This window comes from Fukomys damarensis, unplaced genomic scaffold (genome assembly GCF_012274545.1).
Source record: "Fukomys damarensis isolate Sample0158 unplaced genomic scaffold, DMR_v1.0_HiC HiC_scaffold_36, whole genome shotgun sequence".
NCBI classification, from domain to species: domain Eukaryota; kingdom Metazoa; phylum Chordata; class Mammalia; order Rodentia; family Bathyergidae; genus Fukomys; species Fukomys damarensis.
Genome location: NW_022900948.1, coordinates 26,621,068 through 26,647,821, shown reverse-complemented (window position 1 = coordinate 26,647,821; position 26,754 = coordinate 26,621,068). Strand labels below are relative to the sequence as shown.

Here is a 26,754-nt window from a genome sequence, read left to right as displayed (position 1 = left end):
GGGGACCCAGGGCAGCGGCCCCGGGCACCTCCGGGCAGGGGAGGGACGCTGGGGAGGGACTGCAGACCCCGCGTCCCTGGGGCACCTGGGGCCGGCGAGCCTCTTGGGCTCACAGCTGGCGCTCCTCGCTGGCCACGCGCGCTGAAGCCCAAGCAGAGCGAGGTGGCGCCTGTGCCGAACAGATGCCAGCCGAGGGGCCTCTGGCAGAATGCGGGACCCGAGCACGTGCCTGATGTGTGGGCCGTGACCGCTGCACATTGTGAACACCTTCCAGTTCGTGCCAGTTGCTGTGTGTTCTACGTGAAGACACTGCCAACAGGGAAGGGCTGCCTGGAGCACTTGCTTTAGATGGCAGGGTCCTCAAACATAAAGTCACCTCAGGGCAGATTATGTGTCCAAAGAAGCCACTCTCTGGAGAGACCAGATGTGGCTTAGACAGCTGTGCGCTTTTGTCTTGGGTACCTAGCCAGTCAGGACTTGGTAATTTGTAACCTGCCGCGAGACCCTAGGCAATGTATTCAGCCACTCTGAATCTCAGTTTCTTTATCTGAAAAATAAAAATAAAATGGAGGATCACAGAAGTTACCTCACAGAAGTGGCCTTGGAAATGAATAAGATATGGTATATGAAGGTGCTTTATAAAAGGTGGGGCCAACATAGGTTGCTAATGAGAAGCCTGTGACACCGTGTCAGAAACCTCAGGGTCTCTTCTATATACTAAGTAGGATCTGGTCACTAAAATACTTTATCTTTACCCAAACAGGATACCATACACTTAAGTGGATCTTTTATCACAGTTGCTGGGTAGGATACAAGAGTGGATAAAGCGTGATCCAAAAGAAAATGAATGATAGGAACAAACAAAATACCTCTGAACATATAGGGTGGACCTGCTAGAATTCCCAACACATATAAGCAAACTTTCCTACATGAAACAAACAAACAAACAAACAACAACAACAAAAAACCAACAATGTGACCCTTTCCAAATCACAATGATTCTATAAATGCAGGACTTAGGAAGGTATTTTACAAAGATATATGCACCAAATTTCTCCAAATACCAATTTCTTTCCATTCAGCTAATTTGCCCTTTCAACTTTCACTGCAATTTTACCTTTTTTTGGTGACCAATCACAGATCAGACTGAGGGTGGAAGCATTTAGTTTCATCTGCCCCAGAAACGCTTCTTTAGAGTGGATGTGGGTGCAGCTGTTTTCACTGCAGAGAGAGGCCACTGCCCAGTTTGACATCCCAGTCTGGTAGATCAGAAACTTCTACTTTCTGGTTGGGACCCATCATTTTTGTCAAATGCTTAATTTTTCTTCATTTCCAGCACAAGTGCCCATAGGACAAGTTATTGGCAGGGTTGCTCACAAATAAAGCTGTTGTTAGGTCTGTAGAGCAACTGTGTAACCAAAAAAAGCAGAAACTACCAAGATGAGAACCAAGACCAAAGAAGCTGGCAGCTCAGCCAAAGTCTTAGACCCGGGATTTAGACTCAAAATCAACCTTGCAGAGCCCACACTTCTAGCCCCTAGGCACCACACTCAGTTGGTGTCACGGATTACAGCAGACTCCAGGAATAAGTGAACAAGAAATGGTCCTTTCTCCTCAGGTATATAGGTTTCAAAAAGGAATGATGAAGCACAATAATATGAAAGTAAACTCTGCACCTCAAAGTGATTAAAATGGTGTATTTTGTATAATGTTTATATGACTACAATAAAATGTTAACAGCATTTAACATTTTGTAAAGTTGGGTAAAGGGGGGTGGAAAAGGAACTGAACACCCCTTGAAAGTGATCAATTGTAAGGATCTGAACTTCAGAATAGAAGATTCAGGGACAGGCTGCATATTTCACTGACATCTACTTAACAATGATAGCTAAAGAACTGAGAACAGGATGAGAAAATCCAGCAAGAAGCAAGAAAGCTCAACAAAGGAGTCTGATAGTGTCATCTGAGAAGAAGACAGAAAAATCAGGAGAGATTTGTACCAAAAGCCGTAACAAGAGGTCAGGGAATATCAGGAGGGTCACAAGCTTCTCAGTGGTCAAGGAGGATGTAGACTAAGAAGAGGCCATTGGCTTTAGCAATGAAGAAGGCAGGGCACTCATGTGCTGATCCGGAAAGTACTCGGGAATATTAAGAAAGGAATGAGGGGTGGGGAAGGATCATCCAGGAGTACAAACTTTCCTCTTGTCAGAGCTGTGGATGTGAATGATACAGGTGGGAAACAGGAAAGAGACTTTAGGAATCAGAGCCTAGCAGGAGGGCTTTCAGGTCAAGTGAGACTTGAATGTTTTGGGGTCTAAAGGAGGTCACATGAAGAAAGTGAAGTCAAAGACATGGTAAAAGGGAAGATAAATTTTAGGCAATGCCATGCGTTAGAATAAAGGCACTGAGATTAATATCACTGTCTTGTTCAGCCTAGGAAAGAAAGAAGAATGAAACCGGTACAAGGATGAGGTTGCTAATGACAAGAATGAGCTTTGAGTTGAAGTTTTGATAGACTGGTTCGGTGAGTTTGCATCCATTGCCCTGGTTTCCCCAGTTGAAGGAATCATTAGTTGAAACTGACAGAGGCAGATGTGGGCCTTCAGAAGGATGGAATGCGTTGTAAAGGATCGGGGGAAATAGGGAAGACTGCGACATGGCTCCTAACTAAAGATCTCCATCAGAATCACATGAATACATGCGTGGAATTAAATTTCTACAAGGTGAGGCAGGGCTAGGGATGGGCTTAGAGTCACTGTGCTAATGAAACTTAATAGGAATAGACCAAAGACTCACGGCCAGTAGTACTTCCTCAGTGGTTTTTAAGTGTGCCTGAGGTCCATGATAAGCAATGGTTTTACTCAGAGTTGAGGGTTATAAAACTATGGATGGCAAAAAGTCAAAGAAAAGGAAAAATTCAGAATCCTAATTTGTATAGTTTGTATAGTTAGGAAGAACAGCAGATTTAGGTCTTTTTTTTTTTTCTTTCTCTTTTTTTTTCTGAAAACTCGTGAACCCCTTTTCCCTTCTTAGTTTTGGAAAAATCCCACTTTATAAATGATAGTGAGAAGTAGAGCCACATGCCATCATAGAAGCTGAGAAATGTCAGACATTTGCATTTTAGAGAAATCTTTCAGTCCGGTAGCTTACTTTTGGTCTTTCCCATTGCTCCAGTCTCCTTCTTTAGACTTCTCATCTATACTGTGAGCTACCGAATACAATGTTCATTCATTCTTTTTCTGCCTCTATCAGCTGGAATCCATTTCTCTTAGCTGTGACTAAAGACCCTAAGTGAAACAGGAAGATACATGAAATGAACAACTAAGGCTTGGCCAAGAAGTAGAGAAAAAATATTTTCCCTTTCTACACTTCTTCAAAGTCTAAATTTTAGCATTTTTAAATGATCCAAGCTTTTTAAAAACACAGATAGAACCTAAATAAACAAACTTGTTTTGTAGCTTTTCCATACAAGACATTAGACTACCAAGGATTAAGGGTCTAGTGCTATAGCTATATTGGTGACTATTTGTTTTCCTTAAATTTCAAATCTGGAATAATGCATTATAATGAAGCATAACGTGTGTCACAAATCACTAGTTCTTGCAGGGATGTTGCATTTTGTTGCATAAACACCATTCTGACAGTTTAACGGTTTTTCTGATAGATGCTGGCCACACTGCAAAGAGAGAATTCAGAATGCTAGATATGCAAAATAAATGTTTTGTTGATAAAAATTTTCAGAATCTATTTTAGGCCATGAGCCCTTTGGGAACCACAAATCATAGCCTTTTCCTTTGTGGGGAAAACAAGAGTTCTGTAAATGGAGAGAAACAACTTGTTGAAGCCCATGCTGTGAGTAGTAAAAGCTAAAGTCTTGTTGAGCAGCAGCTAAGAGTATGAAATTTCTCAGCAATCTAAAGCTTTCCTTTGACAAAAGTGATATTGAAAGGAATGTCAGAGTCCCCCAAATGTTTTTAATTGGCTCTTTTGAATAGCATTCTTTTATTTTATATGGTCATTTAAAAATATATGTGATTGCTGCCTATAGAATCATATGAAAAAGAACAGTGCTTGGGGTCCACTTGGCTCCTGTCATTATCAGTGCTTTGGAACAGTCGATGGGACTTCAGGTATGTACTGTTTTTCTTTCTTTCTTTCTTTCTTTTTGGTACTGGGGATTGAACTCGGGTCCTTGCACTTGCAAGGCAGACCACCGAACCGCTGAGCTAAATCCCCAGCCTGTGCTGTTTTTCTTTACGAGATCCAAGTTTAGATCCAGATTAAGAAGTTTCCTTGAAGCAAGAAGACTGAGAAAGAAGTTAGAAAGCAAGAATGCCAATGTGGGAAATAAACACGCTGTCAGAAACAAGGAGAAGTGACACGAAAGTGCTTGTGGCTGGTCACAGTGAGTACTCCAGAAAGGTTGAGGCCCAATCACTCAACTCCCTCGTTGCTTCATTAAAAGTGTGCCAGAGACGAATATGATACTCTACTTTGAAGACCCAAAAAACTCCACCAAAAGACTTCTAGACTTAATTGACACTTTTAGCAGAGTAGCTGTATACAAGGTCAACACCCAAAAATCAATAGCCTTCTTGTACACAAATAACAGACTCACTGAGCGAGAAATTGGGAAACAATTCTTTTCACAATAGCATCCAAAAAAATGAAGTATTTAGGAATCAATCTAACAAAAGAAGCAAAAGACCTCTACACTGAAAACTACAGCACTCTGAAAAAAGAGATTGAAGAAGATATAAGAAAATGGGAGGATATCCCCTGCTCCTGGGTGGGAAGAATCAACATAGTGAAAATGGCCATACTACCAAAACTGCTACACAGAATCAATGCAATTCTGATTGAAATTCCAACAGTATATTTCACAGAACTAGAAAAAATAATCCAAAAATTCATTTGGAACCAGAAGAAACCTAGAGTAGCAAAAGCCATCCTAGGCAACAGAGACATGGCAGCGGGTATCACAATTCCCCAGTTGAAACTATACTACAAAGCCACCATGTTAAAAACAGCATGGTACTGGCAAAGAAACAGACCTCAGGATCAGTGGAATAGATTGGAAGATAGAGAAACAACTCCAGATGTACTAAGCTACCTCATCTTTGACAAAGGACCCAACCATCCTCACTGGAGGAAAGACAGCCTCTGTAATAAATGTTGTTGGAAAAACTGGATTTCAACTTGCGAAAGGTTAAAACTAGACCCTTATCTTTCACCATGCACTAAACTAAAATCCGAGTGGATTAAAGATCTAAATATTTAAAAAGAGACCCTAATTCTGCTGGACGATAAATTAGGCAGAGCTCTTGAAGACATTGGTATAGGAAAAGACTTTATGAACAATCCTCAGTAGCATGGGAACTAGCACAAAGAATCAATAACTGGGATCTCATCTTATTAAAAAGGTTCTGCACTGCAAAAGAAACCACCAAGAGAACTAAGAGACAACCTACAATGTGTGAAAATTTTTTTACCAACTGCCCCTCAGACAAGGGACTATTATTTAGAATATATGAAGAACTAAAAAAAAAAAATCAGGCCCCCCCCAAATATAAAGACCTGGTTCAAAAATGGGCATCTGAAATGAACAGACTTTCTCAAAGAAGTAAAAGCAGCAAGTAAACATATGAAAAAAAATGTTCCATATCGCTGGTCATTCAAGAGATGCAGATGAAAACAACACTGAGATTCTACCTTACTCCAGAAAGAATAGCTGCTATCAAGAAATCAACCAATAACAAATGTTGGCAGGGTTGTAGGGAGAAAGGAACCGAACCCTTCTCCATTGTTGGTGGGAGTGTAGACTGATGAAACCACTATGGAAACCAACATGGAGATACCTCAAACAACTAGGATTAGAGGTTCCATTTGACCCAGCTACCCCTCTGCTGGGTATCTTTCCAAAACAATTAAAAGAATCATATCACAGTGATATATGTGCACCCACATTTATAGCAGCACAGTTTGTAATAGCTAAAACTTGGAAACAGCCCAATTGCCCATCAGTTGGAGACTCGATAAAGAAGATGTGGTTTTTCTATAAAATGGAATACTACTCAGCCATAGATAATGACAAATTAGAGTCATTCATAGGAAAATAGATGCATATTGAGGCCATACTCAAGTGAAATAAATAAGTCACACGTGTAAATATTGAATAGTTTCTCTGGTATGAAAAACTAAAAGTGTAAATAAGATCCAAATGGTATAATTGGCAATGTGAAATAGGAAGAAAAGGGCTAAAGGTGTAGGAAAAGTGGGAAGGGTAGGGGAAAGGAAAGCAGGGAAAAGGAAAAATATGAGAAAACAAAAAAATGGAAAAAACGTCTTTGTAAATAGGAAAGGGAGGAGGGGGTGAAGGGAGGGCAGGGGTATGGGGAAAAAATGAGAACCAAGACCTGTCATGTAAAGGTACAAGATCCCAATGATGAATGTAACTGTACTGTGTATCTAAAAAGTACCAATAAACTCAATGAGGGAAAAAAAAGTGCAAGAGACTAAATTAAGGGAATGATTTGACTTTTTCTACCCTTTAATGTAGCTTTAAATAAAAAAGATGGGTGCTATCAATATTCTTAAAATCCCTCACATTAATAGGCATTTCTCTTTTTGCATTTTTTAGAAGGGAGGATTCAAGACTGTGTCATTTATTGCCTAGAAAGTTCATTACCATATCCTTATTTAAATGATTCATAGACAGCAACAGTTTTATCCTTTGGAATAGGCCAATTTAATAATTATAAATAAGAAGGAATTAGAATAGAATTCTTCAGGGGAGATAAATCCTTGGAGAAGATGCAAAGAAAAGTTTAATTTTTGAGTATTTAGGAAAGAGCTACATGCCTACATATTGAGTGTTCTGTGGTAGAGTTGATTCCAGATTTAAGTGTGAATTATCTTAGGAGCCAGAAGAGGCTTTGGGGAGCCCAGGTCCTACACCAGCCTGGTGATCTGATGCCAGTGGACACAGTTGGGTCACTGGTTTTGCAGAGAGCTTACATGCCAGTCTAGTTTGCCTTAGCACAATGATCATGATGTGCCCTGTCAGCATGGAATCCCCTTTTTGCAATGTGGCCACCAACACTTTCATTGTTAACCATGATTTGGTAATGCTATGCACATTCTGCCAGTCAGCACTGACAAGTGCTAGGTTGGCAGTGGAGAGATGGTGCCCTATCAACTAAATCCTGTCCACCCCAGTGTCTGGGGGATGAGTAATGAAATTGGAAAAGCCTAGCTTCTGCTCCCACAATCAATGGATGCTGTGCCCTGCTGGTGCCCTTTGAAGTTCAGAGGTTTCCACACTGTATGCCCACTCTGACCTACCCTCCATATCCTGGTAAGATGGAGTCCATTTCATTAAGAGGTAAGAGTCGTCTCAAAAATTGCTCCTTAATGTGTGAGCTTCCCAGTTGGAGCCTCTTGGAGAAAGTGTCTTTCCCCAAAGCATCACAGGTAAAGTAGAAAGAATACAAGACAAAGGAAAAAAAATGTAGGTCTTAATCCTAACTCTACCACTTAGTGTGTAACCTCATACATTTCACTTACCTGCTCTGACCTGAGCTTTCCTATCTGTAAATCGGGGATAGAAGTTCTGTGTGTTCATTGGGAACAGGGGCAGCTCACTACCCTTACAGGGTTCTCGTTTGAACTGAAGGAGCTCATGGATGAGAAAGTGCTTTGTAAATTATAAGTGCTGTGTGCAAGGCTATTGCAAGAGACAAAACTGCCAAGTTAGGAACACGGACATGATGACTGCCCAATGGGGATGGGCTTGTGGGACTGCAAAGACTCAGCTCACCAGAAGTAAAGCTTGTTGCTACATAACACAAAAGGCGCTTCCAAATTTAAGGTGCATTTCTAAGAGAGTTGAACCCATAAATACAAACAATCAAGGTCACCTTGGGCTCTCTTTGATTCCTTGATGTTCCACAGGGGCCCAAGTGATTTCTTCTTCCAGGGGTCTAAAGACAAATAGCCCCACACTGTTCTCTCTATATTTAATTAGCTTGGGTAAATGCAGAAAAGGGTATAGTGATCTGAGGATGAGATGGGAGAAGCAGAAAGGAGAGAAGAAAACAGGAAAACTGGGATCTTTTTTGGGTTGGCTATGTGTGTGCCAGACCCACATTTGAATGCTGCTTGCTCTGTGTTTGTGTCCATGTGCTCTTCTGTCTAGATTCGTTCAGAGCTAAATTTATCCCACTGAGAGGAAAGCACGCTTGAGGAGGCAGAGTGGAAGGAGTGGACCCAAAGGCGGCTGCCTGACATGGAGCCAGGACTGCAATGGATGGAGCTCCCTGGAAGAAAAATGTGGGAGCCAGCGGGAGAAAGGAGCCACGAGAGGTGGACCCTGGGCCGGCCTGGCAAAGGAAGGAGTTTTCAGTATTTCTTCAATGCTCTTCCCTTCTGAGAAAGGTGAGAGTAGGAGTCAGGCTGCAGAGCTCACACATTAGAGAAAGCAGCGCCCTGACTCCCATGAGCTCCCTCATCTGACCCAACCCTTCTGGAAGTGAAGACTCCTAGCTCACCCGGCTTCCTCAGGGACTGCAATGTCTGTTCCCTTCAAGAGAAGAAAAGAGGCGGCTTTCAGGGCCACACCACTGCTAATGCAAAGCTGAGTTTGCTTTCTATTGCCCTGTTTCCCCAAGAATAAGACATATCAGCCGTAAAAACTAGAGATCAAAAGTGCCAGCCCCAATCATCCTATTCTTGCTTTACCTGCCATCAGTATCCTCTGGCTAGGTGGCTACTCTGTAAGGCAAGTAAGAGTAAGGCAAGGGGCTGGCATTTTTGATCTCTAGTTTTCAAGGCTGATTATTTTCTGGTTAGGTCTTATTTTCAGGGAAACACAGTGGGTGTCCCAGAAGTGGTTTCTCTGCTAGGCCAGCACCTCTGGACACAGGGTGGGGTAAAGAGAAGCTACTGAATGCCACCAGCAGGTAGAATTAAGTGCTGCACACCCAGAGCTGGATAGAGGATGGCTGATGTTGCCTGTGCTGGGCCCTGTGTGCCTTCTGTTGATCCTTCTTGGCCTCTGTTTTCTCTCTCAGTTTTCCATCCAATTCCTTACTTCTCATCCACCCCGACCCAGCCCATGTTATATCATCTTTCACTGCAACTGAGGCTGCTTTTCTTGTGGTCAGAGTTCCTGATGGAGTTGAAGACCTCCCATAGAATAGGATGTCCCTTTCTGTCTGCTGGCTCACTGCTGTATGAAACTCCCCTCCCTTTGTTAGGATGGGAGGAGGGAAGATTCTCAGAGTTCTGAGATGGCCGACCTTCGTTTTATGCTCAGCTAAGTCACCTCAGCATCTTGCCAGAGCTTTTCCCTGTGTTTGGCCTCCCATACACACTACTCCTCCCCAGAGAACTTGACACCTTCTTCATCTGTTTGTCCCACTCCAAATTTGGTGCTTTTTCATACCATAAGCTATGTCTGGAATGCAGCCTCCCCCTTCCTCTTCCAACTTTCCAAGTCTCCTCTTGTTAACTTCACAGAGTTTCAGAAATCCCACCCCTCGGGGTATGCCTGTCAGTCTCTTGGGAAGGAGAAGTGCTTATCCCTCCCAATTCCTCACATAGTGTGTGAGTTGCAAATGGATTCCTGGACTTGTCACTCTATCAGCTAACTTTTAAAAGCATGAAGATCTTGCTAGATTAACCTGCTGTCCCACAAGCCACCATGATGGTGGTTGGTCTGTAAAGAAGCTACTTAATTAAGCTGGGAGGAAGTGAGGACAGGACAAACCTGGCCATCCACCGTACTTCTACCACTTATCGACCTAAAGGAACCGACTTCTCTGAATTTAAGTTGCTCACTGTGTATAATGGGAATGATAATAGTATTCATTTCATAAGATTTTTGGGACAACCAAATGAGGCAATGTATCCAAAGCTGGCATATTGAAGGTACTCAACAAATTCAATTTTATAATTATGCACATAATATTTGTTGATTGAGTATCTATATCACACTAGATATGTTTCCATGTCCGTGTGCCTATATTCCAGTGAAAGTTCCAGAATGGTTTACTCAGCCCAGCACCAGCCTTCAACCTAGACCATCATTTGCTCATGAGTGTTCTTGACTCTGGCTAACCCGGCCATTACCGCTCACCTGTGGAGTCTGTAATCCATGGTCTTCTTTTGATGCCATGCAAAATTTTTGTAACAGTTTGGCTATGCCAAATTCTGTATTTATCATCAGAGGCTGAAAAAGACAAAAGTTCAAAGTGTTCTACTCTGTTTTTTGGTGCCATTTAGAATAGTGATTCTGAGCTTTGGGGAAGGATAGGTTACAGAATCCTTTTTGAGAATCTGACAAGAATAATGGATGCTTTTCCAGAACAAATACACATGCATATAGTATTTTGTGTATAATTTCTGGGACTTCAGAGACTCCTTGAATTGTTTCAAATACAATCTTAGAAGACCCAGAGACTTCTAATATTATAAAAAAGCTTCTACTCTGGAACTTAAGAGTAGCAGAAGAAACAAAAGAGATGAGAGAAAGAGAGAGTGGATTTATCTCCAAGAGCCAGGAGTTTCACCTGGGTTATTCATGCAAGAATGCCAGAATTCTGCGAAACTCCTGCTTGACTCTGTAGCCCTGGATCCAGCCTACCAATGCTGCCTGAGAAGCCCATTCTTTTTCTGCATTCCAAGAGCTGCTGTTCTCTTGCTCTTACTCCCAGCTACTTGCAGAGAAAAGACACAAGGTCCAGTGAATCTCCTCCCTGGAGGGAGTCACCTCCACAGTTGTTCTTCTGATTCATAGTCTACCCAGCCTTTAGCCCTTGAGGATGGCCTTTTTCTAGTCTCCCCCAGAAAGTATTTAGCTTACATCTAGGTACATGAGGGATCCTTTCAATCCATCCTTGCCTCCTAGGGTTATCTTGAAACTGCTTTTTTTTACACATGGAAACAAAAGCAAAACAAAATCATGTTATCAGGACCATGCACCTCAAACTCAGTAAAATAAAACACTGAACAACATTGAAACAGAATGATCAAATGGCTTGTCCACATCCCACTCTAACAGCATAGATTCTGCCTTTTTATGCACCATGATGAATATCCTCCAACACTCAAAATCCACTTTTCAATGGCCTGCTCAGCTCTCTCAGAAGGCCGCTGTTAGGTGAAGTCATTTCACTTCCAGTTTGGAATTTCTCAGCTAGAATCTGAGCTTAATCCGAAACCTCTGGACTCTTAGCTTCCAAGGAAAATAGTCTAGCTGAATTAAAGACACTGTTAGGCTGGTTCCAGCCAAAACAAATGGAGCTGGCTTTTCATTAATGGGGGCAGCAGGCCTTCCAAGGTGGTGACCCAGGGAAGCAGGCGACAAATGAGTGTCTGGTTTCAAACCCCAGCACCCACAGACTTCAGAGAGCCTCAAGATTTCACGCTTGCCCTCTGGGCAAATAAAACTCTCAATTTAATAATCTCATTCTTTAAAAAGCATTGCAACAGCTCCAGCCCATGGAGAAAACATTTACTTGGTAAAAATATGACTGTTGATGGGGAAAATGAGTGAAGGAACACATTTACCTTTTTACTTTAACAGGAATACAAATTAGTATTTTTATGAGCTAGAAGCAAGAAACTGACTCGAGTAAAAACTTAAAAACTTGCAAATGTCTTTCTACTTTAAAGTCTGAAGTGAGAATTAGAGATAATAGTTTGAATTGAAATATGTTTCTTTTTAATTTAATAAACACATGGTGTTTATGTCCTTGTTCCATTCTAAGTGCTTTACAAATATTACATAGCATAATCTTCATAAGAGCCCTATGAAGGCGACACTGTCATTATCCTGGGGTTTAACAAAGAAGAAAAACTGAGTCACACAACTTCTAAGTGGCAGATGCAATATCAGATGATAAGTTGCTTGTTTGAAGGAAGTGTCTTTGGGAGATTCATTAAATGTTGGGAGCATGTAAGTGATATTGCAGAAATATGCAGGTTTAAAAGGTAAAAGTAATCCTTTCCCCTTTAAAGTATTTAGAATACTTTCACTAAGGGGGATAAGACCTTGGAGAACAACCATAAAGACAACAGTCAACTGGGCCAACTTCTATTACGACTTCCTTTCTTCATTTTCTTCCTTCATCTATCCCTGTCTTTGTTTTGTTCTTCTTTCATCCCTTCCTTCTCTTTCCTCCTGCTTCCTCCTTCCCCCTACCTTTCCCATATTTCTTCTTTCCCTCCTTCCCTCACGCCTTCCACCTCTCTCATCCTCGTGCATGTATGATTTCCATGCTTCGAGTGAGGTATTTTCCCTTGCGCTGAAGCTCAGCTATCTTTTTATCTGGCAGTCCAGGGAAGGGAGAGAGAAACCCTAAAAGTAGGAAAAAATCTTCATTGGAACTTGGAAATGTCAGAGGGAAAGAGTGGTATGGGGTGCGGGCTTCACTGTGAGAGGACGAAGTGATCCTCCATCGGAGAATAACTAATGGAGGATTCTGCAGGATTTATGTGAGTTCCGTGGAATGGTGTGGTAACAGTAGGCAGAATAATGGCCCGCAAAGATCCCCACATCCTAATCCCTGGTACGTGTAAATATGTTACCCTCCCTGGCAAAAGGGACTTCCAGGATGTGGTACTAGGTGGGCAGAGGCCAGGTGCAGACTGATGGAAACAGGGCGTGGACTTTTGTCTCCCTCCCTCCTCCTCCTCCCTTCCTTTCTTCATCCTTTCCTTCCTTGTTTCCTTCCAAGGACACTGAAGAGGCCACAGAACACATGGGAGAACAAACAGAATCTCCTTGGGTTCAAAACACAGCCCGGCTCCTTACAGAGAGAGCTGTGAACTCAGAGAAATTACATTTCACTCACACTGGTTCCCTCAGCCACAAAATGAAGTTAATAATATTTAACCTGCATTAGTATTTTGAGGGTAAAAGGAGATAATCCACATAAAGCCCTTAGCACAGTGCCTAGCTGGTACTAAGTGCTCTTATAATAGCTCATCCAAAGGAGCCCAGGGAAGTAACTAAGAGCACTGGAACCAGGAAGCTCCGAGGTCCAGTACCAGCTCCACATTTATTAGGGGGTATCTAGCCTCTCTGCTCTTCAAGGTCCTCCTCTGCACTGAGGATAATAATGTCCATGAGAAGATCTGTTGTTGGCTTTTATTATTCTTGTGATAAGGAGGACATATATTTTTTATTTAAAAACTTAATTAGCATTGACTCTAGACTTTAGGAATCTAAAATATGAAGTAAAAACCTAAAGAACAGACTCACTATGCAGAAAGTCAGAATCTTTGTAATCAGCTATTTAAATGAAAATACATGAAGAGGCCCACAGCTGTGCCTTTGGGTGATCTCATGTTGCTGTGGACTCCATGTTCTCTACCCAGACTGAGGATCTTTCTTTACAGCCTGATCCTTGGGGAGGGCTCCTTTGAGGAAATCACGAGTTTGCAAGAAAATGCCCCTCAGAATTAGTATCCATTGCCTGTTGGTGGCTCTACTTCTAATCATCCACCTGCTCCTTTGCACAGTTTGGCTGTGGGCTTGAGTTACTACCCCTGGCCCAAATGAAGGTCCAAGGATTTTGGCATTTAATCATGTTTGGAAACCATTCAAGTCATTTGTGCCAAAAACAGGCATGACAATACTATTCTTTCTTGACAGGGTCATTGACTCAGCAGTTTGACACACAAATGGGCCTTTTATGGGCAAAAGATGACCCTGAGCTACACAATCTTAAGAGCTACCTATGTGGCATTTCCTAAAATGCTCTCCAAAAGGATTGCCGAGGACAGTAATGGGTGTACACTTAACAAATCTTATCAGAAGAATCAAAGAGAGCCTGACTGTATCTCCTTCCAGGGTTTAACTATCTCATGTGGGGTGGGAGAAGGTTCTGGGTACTGTGTGGCATTAAGCAAGTGACAGGTTCAGTGTTTCCAGGAATCATATGGCTTGCATCACAATTAGCCACTGTGCTGATACCAAACCCCCAACCAAGTTGTGGGTTATGTCTCTTGGGCACACGGTTTTCCTCACATCATTGTCCCTTGAACGCTGGTTGTCCACAGTGTGATCTACAGACATCAGGAACAGCACCTAGAGACTAAGAAATGCAGATTCTTAGCCCACAGAATCAGATACTGTAGTTTTACAAGGTCCTAAAGTAATCTGTGTGCATATGCAAGTTTGAGAAGCATTGATCCAGAGCCTACGTGGACTCCATTGTGACTGCACGTTAGACCTTGAACTGTGGATGCTTTGAAATCATACTGTTGCCCGAGACTCATTTTAAATTTAGATACCAGGTGAATCTTATGCATACCAAAGCATAAAATGAGGGGCTTATTTAATTTAGGACTTTGGAAACAGACATGAATCAGCTCACCCTGAGAAACTATAGTGAGTTTTTCACCAGTTACTTTGGACATCCTATATGAGGCTGTTTACATGCATATTTGTTCCTAATTTTATACTACACAGATATGAATCCTGAGTGGCCACATTCCTTCCTCACTAATACCTGGCCAGTTATCTACCAACAGATGGCCCAGCTTTAGTCCAAGTTCCACTTGGATCCCTGATTCAGAATTTTATTCTTTCTAGTTATTATTCATCCACCCAAACACCTACCCACTTACCACCCATTTATCCACCCACCTATCTACCCATCTTATCCCATTCTATCCTATTCATCAACCTGCCTACCTTTCCACTGACTCATTTTCAGCACCTTCCATTATCGGCACTGGCATGGAGGGTGTTGAGTTGAATAAGGAACAACTTTAAAGGGGTAACTGAAACATTAACAGACCTTTAATGAACAATGAATGCAATTCAGTGATAAGATTGGGTCCGAAATGTGGTCAGGGCATGGAAGAGGAAGATAGTTCTTGGGATCTAGAGTTGCTGCCAGGAATGCTTCTTAGAGGAGATGAAATAAGAATCTCAAAGGATGCACCAAACCTCAGGAGGTTTATAGACAATGCAAAGACCCCAGGTATGAAGGAATGCACCATATGGGGGACTTGAAGCCATCCTGTTCTGGAGAGGATATATGGAGTAAAGGACATGGGGAGGGACAAAGGTTCTAGTTCCAGCCTTGTTCAGTGTATCAGATGTTCTCCTGTAGGGAACTGCTCAAGGGAGCCCTCAAGGGTGTAAGGAGGGAAGTTACTTTGGAAAGATCAGTGGGGCTACTTTATTGAAAATGAATTGCACACTATAGTCAGGGAGACTATTTTAATTGCATAGTCAAGAGAAGTAAGATCTTGAATTAAAAATGATAATTATGAAAACTAAGGAGTTGGGTAGTGGTCCTCCAGAAAATGAGACAAATTTAACACCCCCAGGACCTGCAAGTGTGACCTAATTTGGAGATGTTTGTAAAAATAATTAAGAATCTTGAAATGCGATCATTCTAACTTTAGGGTGGGCCTTAAACCCAGTGACTGGTGTCCTTATAAGAGAAAGCAGAGAGATGAGGCATACAAACAGAGTGGAGCCAGAGGCAGAAAGTAAACAGATATGGGAGTCCCAGGATTCCAGCAGCTAGTAGAACCTAAGAAAAAAGCATGGAACAGATTCTCCCTCCATGACTCCAGGAGGAAACAACCCTACTGGCATCTTTATTTCAGCTTTCTGGCCTCAGGGGAGAAAAAAAAAAACAAAAAAAGAACACATTCTATTGTTTTAAGCCATGCAGTTTGTGGTAATTTGCCACGCCAGCCCCAGGAAACCAATACAGCCACTAACTCTGTGGGTACGTCACATGTGTCAGCTCACTTAGCACGCCCACCAGCTCCTCAGGTGGGTTCTAGAATGATCACCCCCATCTTTCAGATGAAAAGACCAAGGCTCAGGAGTAAACTGACCCAGCATTACAGAACCAGTAGGCAGCCGAGCCATTTTTCATACAAGGCAAGCTGGGAGCCAAGCCATGCATTACCACTGGCTATGTGGGGAGAAAGGTGGCAGCATAGTAGGGCCTGTAGGTAATGGGGAGTCACCAAAGGGTATAACTGGACAGCTGGATGGTGAGGAGGAGAAGCTGAGCCTTCTGAATCGCAGGCTGTTGGGGTGCCTTTGTCCTCTGAGTTCCATTAGCCTGTTTCCAAGGCCACACAGCATGTGCTATCCCGTCCAGCCCTCAAACTCTGCTCTTTGAACCTACTCTTCTAGGAGTTCCCCTTTTCTCACCGTGCACATTCCCTCAGAGTGGTCCAGCCCTTGTCAGAACAGTGCTTTACTCTGTTCTCTCTCGGCCCTTCTGTCCTCAGCAGGTACCCGGTTCTGACCGCATAGCTCATTCTGGCCAATGTTCTTCAGTCCTGGAGTTCTTCCTGAGGACTCATTTTTCTCTTGACCCTAAAATCCTCATCTTTACTCTGGTTTCTGCCCTGACCCCTTCTTGTCCCCCTGCCCAGCCCTCAACAAAGGGCTGGTAGCAAAACTGTGTCTTCTAAGATAAAAGTTAACATCCTCTGTGTTGTTCTCCTATTTCTCCCTTTAAAATCTGCTATTCTCTCAGCCCAAGGTGTGACAAGAGAAAAAGCAGTGTGGGGGGTATGTGTGTGCAAAAGTACTTTCTGGCCCTGTATGATAATAGTGAGTGAGTTCCATTAGCCTGGCTTGTGATGATAAAGTACAGAGTCTGCTGTATTCCTGTCACATAGATGTGTGCACCGCTAGTTCAAGAAATGCCAGCTGCCACAATCTTCTCTACAGATCTGAAGTGACAAGTCCACCAGTAAGCACAGTTGATCACTTAATTAAAATTGAGTATTAATAGGATTTTTCTTATACTCTAGGATCTAATTTTATTGGAAATATCTAGGATATTAGATAGGCAAATACTTTAAATAAGCAGAAACTTGGACCTACAATTCAGATGCCATTCTGCTTCCATTGATCAAAGTTCATTGCCAAAAAAAAAAAAAAAGAACCATTCTGGAAACATAATTATGAAATGGAATAATGAGAAATTCAAAGGCTAGCAAGTACCCAGAGGCCCGAAATACTCCAGAATCCTCTTGGGGAAGTACACAGGTTTAGATGATCATGTACCAATTTTATACTGTTTTATCTTTGTTTTTCACTTGTCTTTTCACAAATCCCACAAAGTAATACATATCATCCTCATTCTTGACATCTTCATCTGCTTTCAAACATTCAGATTATTTTAGAAAAAAAACAACACCACAATAACATTGTTTGGGAAGAAATTTGTTGTGTGATTCTCATTTTAAAATGTCATAAGGTTAGAGCTCCTATTCATTTAATTACTATTTATATACAGCCTATTTTATACTGAAGTAGATCTAAGACATAAAACATTTATTAACATTGTTGCTAGAGATTGGCATTTAGTTCATTTTCCCTACGTTGATCCTTATTCCTTGTGATCTAGACAGAGAACGTGGCAAGAAATGATTAACTGAATATTGCCTCTGGAGTGGCCCTTAATGCACAAACTCCTATTTTCATTCAAGAGACAGGCAACCCCGAGGGGAGTAGGTGGGATTCAAACCCCTTCATGGCTTGCAGTGGGATAATGGGCCCTGACACAAAAACACAGGGATCCAAAGATAATTTGTTTTACTTTAAGTAAAAATGGAAACTTCAAAAAATGAGAAAAAAAGTGGCAGTTGGAAAATTCCCAGTGAGCTATTAGGAAGGAAAAATGAAGTGCATCTTGCCTTGAGGGATCTGAACAATACATGCCTCTGGTTGGTTCATTTCACAATATTTCCTGAGCGTTTACCACAGCAGGCACAGCAGTGGTTTCGGGTTTACAGTGGGAGTGAGCAAGAGACGCTGTGTTCAGGAGCTCACAGGTGTTCTCTATACCTCTCCCTCAGTACGTTTCGGAGAAAAAGTCCTTCAAGCCAGGGCTTGTTCTGCTTTGGGACAAGCCACTTAAACAATATGAGCCCCAGAGTCCTCATCTGCAGCAGGGGAATAACAATTCATGAGGTCGTCCTGGGGATCCCATAAAACACTGGGCACATCAGGTGTGCTCTATACAAATGCTGATTTCTAAAGAGTAAAGAATGTCAACAGATATTAAACGTTTCTTCTGCCTCTGTACCAGGATCTGCCCTCTTTCCCCCTTCCTCTTGACTCCTTTCTTGTGACCACAGTCTAGCCACTGGCATGACTTAGTTGAGCAAGTCTATTCAGCCTAAATTCCACAGAGCCATGAGGAAATTATTTTCCTGGAGTTTAATTGCAAAGTTCTCTGGCTTAAGTATAAATAGGCAGACACAAAAAGCTACAAGAATGCATGACTTCTTTTATAAGACATTCTGGAGAAGGTAAAACTACTGGGACAGAAATTCCATCAGGGATTGACAGGGGCTCTGAGGGTATACGGATGTGACTGATAGCAAAGTCCCCAAAGACCTATGCAGTGATGGAAATGTCCCGTATCTTGATTTGGGAGGTGATCACACACCTGTAGATGACACGCCATAACGCACTGGCCAGTATACTTGATTGGGGTGAGTTTTACTGTATATAAGTTGTACTGCAGTAAGCCTTAGTTTAAAAAGAATACTGTGGCTTCAGACCTTTTTTGGAAAAATCTATGTTCAGTAGAGAAAACTGACAATCCTCTAAGGAATCTTCTTGTATGTAACTAACTCCAATAAAAGACACAATAATCCCCCTAGGAGATGCATAAAGTTCTTGGGGGAACTTAGAGGCAAGAGAAAAATACATACAGGGAAATCCACAAATATTTCACAAACAAGGTTACATTAAATAGGACCTGATATGTGCCAGTTAATTACTGTTTTTCCTGGTTTGGTTGTTTTGCTTTACCTTCTCTGCCAAGTATAAGCAACATGTCATAGCCCAGAACCTCTTTACACATTTCTTGTCAATTTTGTTACAGACTTTTCTCATTTTCCTAATTCCAAAGTCTTTAGTTAATGGTACATTTGCCAGAAATGTAATGATTCACACTGTCTTGTCCCTTACACAAATAATCATGGTGCTGAGACCATGTTTTCTGAATGTGTGAAAGTTATTAAGTTGATTGGTCTTTGCATGTACACTTGTAAAGTGCTCTGTCTTACAAAATGAGAAAAAGTACAATACATTAGAGGACACAACACACTCAATTGTAAGAGATTAGGAATAAGGGTTCAAAACTCAAGGCATTAAAATTCACATGTAACTTCTCAAATGAAGGTCAAAAAGATCAATAATCCCTTCCCAAAGAAGGTAGAGAACTAGGCAAACAGGCATTTCACAGAGAAAGAAGCACAGTGGCTCTTAAGTATATAAGAAGATTTCAACTTCACTGTAATCAGTGAGAGTTACTTCTCTATGAATCAGTAAGAAAAAAAGACCTATAGTCAGGTAAAAACAAAATGAGCACAGGAAAGGAAGAGACAAAACAGAACAAAAACACAAATAGCCTTGAGACATATGAAAACATGCTCCAACTCACCCACACAAAGAGAAAAACGAATGAAAACTGAACCATCTTGTAAGCATCAGACCAGCAGAGTTCATCGTGTTTGCTAAGCCAGTGTTAATGAGGGTAGAGGAAAATCAGTTACTGCTGGGACAATGTTTACAGAGACCATTTGGCAAGTCTATTAGATTTCCACATGCCCAATTCTTTCGACCCAACAATCTCATTTGCAAAAGTTTTATCTTATACATCACCCATGTGCAAAATGACACAAGTCTACTATTCACTTCTGTACTGTTTTAATAGTGAGTGAAAATCCCTCAAAACAGATTGATTATTTATAATATTCAATAGAATATCCCTCACCATAAGAGGGGATGAGAAAGGTTTTCATGTGCTGATTAGACTAATCTTCAGGATATGCTGGATATCAAAAGGTCAAAATGCAGAAGAGTGTATAGTTTAGCATTTAGGTTAAGGAAGTAGGGTTGGAAATACAAGGTGTGTGTTTGCTTGGACAGACCTGGGCCATTTCTGAAAAGTGTTGCCAGTGGCTGATGTGAGGGTTTGTTTACAGGAAATATCAGAGGGGTAAAGTGATGAGGATGAATGGGACCCTTTGTAGGTATGTAATCTTTTATGCCTTTTGAATTTTGAGTCACATGAATATATTGTCTACTCAAAATAAACCTTTTAAATAAAAAATAGTCGATCATGAAAAAAAGAGTGAAATCAAGAATCTATTCCCTGAGCTACCTCTAAGCTTTGTGACAATAAACAAGTCCTTTGTTTTTATTTTTTTTAGTGATGAAGGCTTTTCTGTAGAAGATGAGGTAAATGTCTAAGATTTAGTAAGCCTCAGAAGACACTGTGCTTGTTTCTGAGGGCTGTGTTGGGATGCGAACAGGGTTTCGCTCTTCAGGATCACTATACACAGCTGCACAAATTATAGATTGTAAAACTCAGGGGGCCATTTATATAACTTACTGTGCAATATACATGCGTTGGACTTGGGCAGTGCACAGCTTGAACTTCTGTATGGGGCCACCCTGCTTCTGTCTTTGTCTTTAGATTTTCATAAAAGACTTAATGACTATAAAAGACCATTAGTAGTGGAAATCAGCAGTCACTTCATATGTGATGAAGACATCAGGAATCAAAGCCTTTTTATTTCAAGCAAGATTATTAAACCATTTGTGGATTATGAAAGAAGAATATACTTCTTTTGTAGTATTCTTTGCCCTTAAATGCCTAATAAAATGTAAAAATCTTCAACATTACTAAGCACTAACTATGTTTAAAACTGTCTTAAATGATTAAAAGCAATCAACATGTGATAAAAGTTGAAATTCCAATTAGTGGCAAAACTATGGCGTATCTGCTGTAGAAGATCTGGTTAACTTTGGAGACAAAATTAACTCCATACAGTTAGACTCTATATCCCACATATGCATTCAGATAAATTCCACATGATCAAAGAGCTAAGCACAAATAGCGAAGATCTAATTTCAGGATGGGAAAATATCTTGTGGGAATAAAAAGAAGGATATATCAAAAAAAAAACAGAAAAAAATTGGCCCAAAACCAAATAGAATGTCTATGAAAGATATAATATCACTAGCAAAATTAGAAAGCAAATAACAAGGGTAGGAAAATATATCTGCAACATCAATGTAAAACAGGTCAATAGATCAAGACCCTACTCATGGACAAGAAAAATGATGAAAATTAATAGACAATGGGTCTAAGTTCACATGAAAACAAATATAGATGGTGTGTTCTTAGCCCGTGTGAGGCCCTGGGTTCAATCCCCAGCACTAAAATAAATAAATACATGCATACATATGGAAAGCAGATATGAAAGAAATACTCATTTCACAGATATTCAAAAGAATAGAAGATGTGGTTAGTTTGACTACTGAAGTGGGTCAGATTTCAACGGTGATCACATTTAGCTTCAGTGAAATTTTCAGGAACAGTCGCATATACTGTTTTTATGAATATAGATAGGAGCAAGTTTTGGGGGAACTATTTGGTGAGATGACTCAGAAGTGTTATAAATCTAGGAAAAGGATAAAAACCACTGTGGCCAGAGCAACACCAGTGAAGTGTGTAGGGGTTGTAGGGGTAGGAGGCAAAGGAATAAAACTTGGCAGGGCCAGTCATGAAGAGCCTTGTGGGTCATGTATTAGTCATCTTTCCATTGTTGGGTCAAAACACACAACTTAAATCTTGGCTCATGATTTCAGAGGTTCCAGTCCATGGTTACCTGGCTACAGGCAGAAATACCATGGCACACGGGTATGGTGGAGGAAAGCTGCTCAATTCACGGCATCCAGGAAATAAACAACAAGGGAAGGTTCAGAGAGGAAGGGGCCAGGGACCATCTATAGTCTCTAAGGCCATGCTGTATGTTCCATTTCCTCCACCTAGGCCCCTCCTGATAATAGTCCATTCAGTTATGAACTTATTAATTGGTCAGTCCATTGATGAGATTAGTGCCTTCACAATCCAATTACCATTCTAGGATTATCTTTATCTTGTCAAGTTGGCAATCTAAACTAAAGAGCATAGTCATAATAAGGAGTTTTGGATTTTATTTAGATAAGAAGCCATGGTGGGGGGTGGTAATTAGGGAAGTAGCATAATCTAGTTTATGTTTTAAGGCCACTCCTAGTTGCAGTGTAGGTGGGAGTGAGTATTTGTGAGTAAGAGGACCAGTTAGAAGGCTAATGGATTTGTGAGCTATGGGATGATGGTGGCTTGGACTTGATTGGTACAATGTGAGTGCTAAAGAGACACGGACCATGGCAGAAGAGGTTCCATAGGCCTTGATGTGGAGCAAGAGTCAGGACAAAGCATAGGTTTGGTGTCTGAGCAACTGGTTAAACAATGGCACCATTTATGAAGATTATACTGTGAGCTAAATGTCAGTGTCTTCTGAAAATTCACATATTGAAACTCTAATCCCAAATGTGATGGTATTTGGAGATAGGACCTTTGGAAGGTATTCAGATCATGAAGCTGGTGCCCTCATAATGGGATTAGTGCCCTTAAAGAAAGAGACACCAGAGAGCATGTTTCCCCCCATCTCAGTCATATGAGAGCATAACCATCTGAAAATCAGGAAGAGGTTCCTGAAACAAATCCAACCAGTTTAATTCTGTAATGTGGAACTTTCTAGCTTTCACAATTATAAGAAATAAATTCCCACTTTTAAGTCATTTAGTCTATGGTATTTTTGCTATAGCTCAACTCAAACTGACTAAAACAGATGGTGATAGTGATAAAATGCAAAAGATAGGCAATAAAGCATTGTGATGGTAGTTAAATTGTATTGTGCACTTAGCAGCTGTTAAGAGGGTACATAGGATGCGAAGTGGTCTCACTACAATAAGAAAAAGAGAGAGAAGGGAATAAAAAGGGTTGAATTTGACAATTTCTAAAATTCTTTCCAATTCTTAGCTTCTGGACTCTGTTAGAGGCTTCTTAGTAGACCAAACATTAGACTTTTCACCAATTCTTAGCAGTCTTCCTTAGTTTTTTGTTTTGTTTTGTTTTGTTTTTGGTTCTAGTGTTCAAACTCAGGGCCTCACATATAGTAGGCAAGAGCTCTACCATCAAGCCCTACCCCCAGCAATAAACACTGGACTTAAGAATGTGGCTACAGTTGGACGTCATTTGTTCGCCAGAGGTGTTCAGAACTTTATCTTTAAAGTGATAACGTTAGGTGAGACGTTTGAGAGGTGGACTCTATCAGGAGTCCCACAGGTAATTAGGGTAAACCCTTCGAAGGTATAGTGAGACCTCAGTCTTTCTGGTTTCTTGTTTCAAGAAGTGATCTTTTTCTACTATTATACTCCTGTCATTTTATCTGCCATGAGATGACACCAGAGTCTGTCCCATGGTGCACCAGAGTCTGTGCCATGCCTTTGAACTTTTAGCATCTCAAACCAGGAGCTAAAACCTTTCCAATTAAAAAAATATGTAATCAGCTTGCCTCAGGTATTTCACTGTAGTAATGAAAAATGGACTAACACAAAGACTCAGATTCTAGTCCTGCTCTGTTCCTAACTGACGTGGTCTTAGAGAAGTCGCTTAACTGGACTTAATCTCACCAACCAGTGTTCAGCCTCTCTGTATGCCTTAGAAGGAACCCTTTGTGCACTATCTCTCATCATGGTTTTGTGATTGACACATCAGTAAAATCCAGTTTTAAAAGATTAAGAGAAAAATATTAATATATAACAAGTGAAGAAGCAGCATGGACATTGATAGCAATCATTGAAAAGAAGCATATATACATGTGTTAGTCAGCTTTCATTGCTGTGACAAAATACCTGAGAAAATCAGCTTAAATGAGGAAAGTTTTATCGTCTCTGGATCTGTGTGAGGTGATGCAGAGGATGATGATGGAACCATGTGGTGAAGAAAAGTGTTTCGCCTCACAGTAGCCAGGAAGCAGAGAAAGTAAGAGACAGAGGAAGAGGCTGGGGACAAGATTTAGCTCCCAAGGGCATGCTCCCTACAAACCCAGTCCCCGCAGTTAGGTCCAACTTCCTCTATGTCACCTCTTCCCAACAATCATCAAATTATGAACCCATCATAGGGTGAATCCATTGACAAGGTCAGAACCCTCATGATCCAATTGCTTCCCAAAAGTCCCAGCTCTGAACACTGCACTGGCCACCAAGTCTTCAACACAAGAGCTTTTAGTGGACACTTCATATCCAAGCCAGGACACATGTATAATCAGATGACTGGGATACAGCCCAATATGTTGATAGTGGTTACACTGTTGCAGTGAAATTATGATTGCTCTTTTTTTCCCTTCCAGTCTTCTTTCTACTATTCATCAACATTTTCATATAAACTTGTACTGCTTCTAAAATTAGGGAAAAAAAAGGGATTTTAAAACATTTTTTGAAGAGCTAAAAGTAGGACTCGATGTTTCATAAACTGAGGATCCCATGACTGGGATGACTTTTAATCCTAGTCAATCATTTTATCATTTAATAAACAACAACCTTAATGAAATAACTCGAATGACTCTGGAACACTGGATCACATTCCTTATACAGAAAACGGCATGCAAGACAAAACTGAAAAATGCTCACACTCACTGGCAAAGTGGTTTGAAACATGTTAGAAATTGCAGACCTGGCTTATTTCAGCCAAATGCAGACTCCCGAGACTCACAGAAAGCCCAAAGAGGCAAGAAGTCATGTTTTGCCCAAGATGGTCCCCAAATAATATGGCACAGCTTGACAGGTCTCTCACTGATTTCTTTAAATATGTTTTTGGGTGAAAGAAACAGGAGATTTTGGACAAACTGAAGAAAGCAGCACCTTCTCACCTTCCTCTCTCCCATTTGTCAGAGCAAAATTTGAATGCTTTTGGGACCACCATGATGTACACTCACCAACCTGGCACAGTGAAGCTTAGCTGTCTCCTCCGTATCTCAGGTCTAGGCGTTAGAATTTCCATGGTTCAATCTGGAGGAGGGTGCCCTGATTTATCTTCTGCAGCTTAGAATTAAATGCTCTGAGATGCAACAAGTTATGGTAAAAATGAACACAGGCCTTGGATCAAGGAGTCACGGGTACAAATTTTGGGTGTAGTGTTTTACAAACTGCAAGCGGCATCTTTTTCCCAGTCATTACATTTTGGAACAGGGGAGCTGTTCCCAGAACTGAGATGGAGGATGAGTAAACTTCAACTATTGTAAAAAATCAGGCAGGTCAAGAGCTGGCCTCTCCCTCTTTCAATCCTCTCATACTCATAATTCCATCTTTGGAATATTCCAAAGGTGTTTTTTTTTTTTCTCTACCACTGCTACTGTTTAGGTTCAAGACTTTGTCTTTTCTTAGGTAGACAGATACAACTGGTCCAGAACTGCTCTCCTGATGTGGCACTGTCCTTAGTCCATCTGTCACATGTAGCCAGGGTGACCTTTCTAAAGGGAAGAGGTTCTCATCAGGGCTTTGCTTAAAACTCTGTATTGTCCTCAGGAGAAATCCCCAGGCACTTAGTATACCATCAAATTTCCTCACAATCTGATGGCTACTTCTAGTATCAAGCTCAATTCTCTGTTCCTCCTTCTCTCATTCTTTGCATTTTCTCAGGTGTTCTAAGTGCCCCTATATCTCCAGGTATTTTGACACAACATACCCACAGCCAGGGATGTTTTCCTAAATTCCCATTTCTATCTTCCCACCATTTGGCAACTTGCTACTCAAAGTTGCCTTGGCATTGCATGGGAGTGCCCTAGATATGCAGAATTTCAGACTCTTCCTCATACTCCTGGGTTGGTATCATCAATAAAACAAGATTCCCAAGTGATGAATGACAACTGAAAATTTGAGAGGCTGTAGTCTAGCTAATTGCTACTCAAGGTCATTTTGGGTTCCACTTCTATTCCAAAGTTGTCTCTCATTCTACTTTTATCCTACCTAGCCCTCATTGGATGCCCTTCTCTAGTCTTCATTATTCTACATGCTCCTCTCCATATAAAATGACACATTATGATATTCTGGACTCTTTCATCATCCCCACCAGGAGATATGCACTCCTGTACTCCCAGCATAGGGCTTAGCCGTTCATATTAGGTACTCAGTAAGTCGACCTTGAACAAAGTAAAGGACCTATTAGACCAAATAAAAATGTGAGTAGAAAAGCCTCCCTTAGTTCTTTTTTTGCCTTTTACTTTTCCTTAGATTTGGATAGCTCTCTTTCTGGTTCTTGCTATATCCTCAACTGCCAACTGCTAAGATCAAGGACAACTTTGGGAACAGCTATTCTCCCCAGACTCCCTCAGCCTAATAGTTGCAGGGATTTGAACAATGCATTGTCCAGATCTTTATTTCACTGTGGATTGAGTTCATCTTAGAAATAAAAGCTTTGGATTCCAATGACACAGCATAATCTGAAATTCCCTAGAAGTCCTAGTTTCATCTTGCTCTATGGTTGTCTAGAAATGATTCAACATCTCTATTTGAGAGAATTAGCTGTTGCACACACTGCTGCAAAATTCCAACCACCTGGAGGGAAAAAAACAAAGTTCAGAAAAGCCCAGGCACATGGCATCTCAGAGATGATCTGCCATTCTGTAGCCAGTGACTTCCAGGAGTGAAAGTGAAGGGATGCTGGCCAATTCACAGCATGGCCGGAATCCCCTCCAGAGGCTGGCCAGCCCTGATGGCTAAGAAAAGCAAACAAAAGAAACATTCTTTCCACTTGTGAAGGAAACAAAGACACTACTGAGAAAACTCAAGGAGCTGGGAAGCAGTAAAATCAACCGAAACGGGGGGGGGGGGGGGGGGGGAGGTGGTGG

The 26,754-nt window shown here is 41.2% G+C and overlaps 1 protein-coding gene across 4 annotated transcripts in view; it reads right to left on the bottom strand.

Moving 5' to 3' along the window:
- Palm2akap2 (PALM2 and AKAP2 fusion) overlaps window positions 1-26,754 on the bottom strand; it is a 561,169-nt gene that overhangs the window by 336,767 nt on the left and 197,648 nt on the right. The window contains exon 1 of one of the 4 annotated variants that reach the window (XM_033759161.1): window positions 86-207. The exons of the other annotated variants lie outside the window; for them this stretch is intronic. The gene's annotated coding sequence lies outside the window, so the exon portion shown is untranslated. Of the gene's footprint in view, window positions 1-85; window positions 208-26,754 lie in introns of those variants that run through there. 4 annotated transcript variants of the gene reach the window in all.